The sequence below is a fragment of the Nannospalax galili genome, unplaced genomic scaffold (assembly GCF_000622305.1).
Source record: "Nannospalax galili isolate Female #2095 unplaced genomic scaffold, S.galili_v1.0 scaffold127, whole genome shotgun sequence".
Classification (NCBI taxonomy): Eukaryota; Metazoa; Chordata; class Mammalia; order Rodentia; family Spalacidae; genus Nannospalax; species Nannospalax galili.
This window is the reverse complement of record NW_008360326.1, coordinates 7553701-7556475: the sequence shown is the minus strand read 5'-3', so window position 1 is coordinate 7556475 and position 2775 is coordinate 7553701. Positions and strand designations below refer to the sequence as shown.

The 2775-nt window shown below is 37.4% G+C and overlaps 1 non-coding gene across 1 annotated transcript; it reads right to left on the bottom strand.

The window, feature by feature from the left end:
• Positions 1 to 1442: 1442 nt before the first annotated feature.
• On the bottom strand, positions 1443 to 1603 carry LOC115068933. Its single transcript, XR_003848274.1, has one exon. It is a non-coding gene; the product is annotated as a U1 spliceosomal RNA (small nuclear RNA).
• Between the last annotated feature and the right edge of the window lie 1172 nt (positions 1604 to 2775).

The window sequence follows — 2775 nt, the reverse complement described above, 5'->3', positions numbered from 1 at the left end:
ATGCTTGCAATCCTAGTAATTTGGAGTTAGAGGCAGGAGGATCAAGAGTTTGAGGCCAGCTTAAGGTATATAGTGAGTTCAAGGCTAGCCTGGACAACCTGAGTCCATATATCAAAAGAAAAAGAAAAACGTTTTTTTAGAAGTCTATATTCTAATTGTTCCTAGGTAGCTTTTACTGTCAACTTGACACAGCCTGAGTCATTTGAGAAGAGAGTCTCAATTGAGGGATTATTGCTTAGATCAGCTTTGACTTGTGGGCATCTCTGTGTATGTGTATGGCAGGGAGGATTGTCTTGAATTTTAAGTGATGTAGGAAAGTCCAATCCACTATGGGCTACATCATTCCTTGGGCAGATGTTCCTGGTCTGTATTAGAAAGCTCGCTGTCCCTGACCTTGCAAGTAAGCCAGTGAAGAGTGTTTCTCCATGGTTCCTGCTGGAGCCCCTGCCCTGACTTCTTCAGTAATGGACTGTATCCTATGAGCTGGTATAAACCACTAAGCTACTTTTGATCAGAGCGTTTCAGCACCTCAACCAGATGGAAACTGAACAAATGGAATAAGTTTATCATATTTAATTTTTTGATTTCTGGGTTTAAAAATATCTTTAAAGTACCTGTCAAATTTTTCATCCAGAATCACTTTTGAACCTCTATTATATTATACTCCAGGTATTGCATAGCTATTTTGAACATCTATTATATTATACTCCAGGTATTGCATAGCTATTTTGAACATCTGTTATATTGCAGGCACTCTTCTAGGCACAGGCAAATGTGATTGTCAAAAAGGGAACAAAAGCAGGCAGGGTGCACACAGCCAAAGTCACATCAGATTGAACTTCAGTTGTCAATTGCTTTTGAATAGAAGAGCAAAATAGCAGCATCGTTAAGGGCATGTGGCCTGTGGCCTTTGGCACGTGGCTTTCGGGTGTAAACCCAGGTTTACATCCTGGCTTTGTCGCTTATGAGCTTAGGGGAATTATTTAGCTAATGCTTTGAGCCTGTTTCCTCACTTTAAGTGAGAATGATACTGTCTACTAGATCCTAATGTCTAATAGCATCAATGATTCTGGAGAATTAAAATAGCAAATGTACATATATGAAGTACCTGCTGCATATGAAGTACTACATTTAAAGGAATTAAATAAGGTACGTGACGAAATCAGAGGATGGAGAAAGTATAAGTTTCATGAGGAACTTGATCAGGTACATAACATTTGAGCATAAAACTAAATGGAGGGAGCTAGAGAAATACATTGTGCTGATGTTATAAAAATTTAGATGGTTTACCACCCTTTCTCTCTCTCTCTCTCTCTCTCTCTCTCTATTTATTTATTTATTTCCTAGTAATCAGGGGACAGTGCAGACATAATCCCCTCTCTCTCTCTCTCTCTCTCTCTCTCTCTCTCTCTCTCTCTTTCTTTATTTATTTCCTAGTAATCAGGGGACAGTGCAGACATAATCCTCTTTCCACAAATTGCGGAGTCAACTTTGCCACATTTAGGAAAATCACAGGAGTCGGCACATCTTGAGCACAATGGAGGAGCCTTGTCCTGGGAAAACCACCTTCTTGATCATGGTATCTTCCTTGCCAGGTAAGTATATACCATTATTTCTTATTAATCAGCTACCTTCTTCTTCCATTTTCATTGTGTCATAGTCCGTCTGGAGTTCAAGTCCATGTACGATATGAAGCCAGGATGTAATTCTATTTCCTCCATCCTCCTGCTGTATCGCTATTCCAATACTATGTGAGCTGAGCAGAGGTGTTTGGTGTCTTAGAGACTTCCGCCTCTCCTCATTCATCGAGTCTTCATGTTCTTGTTGATTTATATATTCATGCACATTTTTAGAATCTTTTTAGTAATTTCATGAAGAATTGTATTAGACCTTGATTTCGGAAACTATATTGAGCTTGGCAGAGAATTGATACCTTATTGAGCTTTTTCCCTCCCATGGAAATTTGCTAATGTCTCATTTCATACTAACCTTTAAATTTTTCTGCATAAAATGCTTGCATAATTTTGTTCGCTTACTCCAGGTATTGCATAGCTATTACGAATCTCTCCTCATCCTGTTTTCCTGTCATTGCTAGAAAATGAGAATGCTATCAAATCTCGATCATCGTCTTATATTCTGGAAGCATGTCAGACTCTTTCTAGTTTCTGTAAACGTTCAAATAATCAAAATGCCTATAAATAACGACACCTTTTCTGTTCCTTTTCAGCTCATAGACTGCACATTTTTTTTTTAAATGCAGTCTATTATAATACTGAATTAATGAGAGGTTGAAGACATATTTATAGTGTTCTGATTTAATGGGAATTCTTGGAAAATTACATCATTATTTATTATGCTTGCTGTAGGTGTTTAATTGGTACTCTATAATAGGTTAAGAACATTCTTACTCCTCTTAGTTTGTTAGGAATTTTAAACATTGAATGATTTTTCTGCAATTATGCTTTTTATTTTTTTGTGTAATTTTAAGCTTACACTTACTTTCTAATGATGGTAAATAGCTGTCTCAGTCTTTATCCAAGCTACTTGGCTGTGATGTTCTGAAGTACATGGTTAGATTCATGACATCTGTATTCTGTTGAGGATTTTTTGCCTATGTTCACATATGGACTTTAATTGTTTACCAGTCTGCTAGGTTATCTGTTCCTTCTAGTCTGCTATGCACTGCAGAAGACATTACTTGTTTTTCATTGATACTTGTCCACAGAGTAGTCTAGCTGTGAAAACCCTGGTTGTAGGCATGATGGCAGGAAGCTA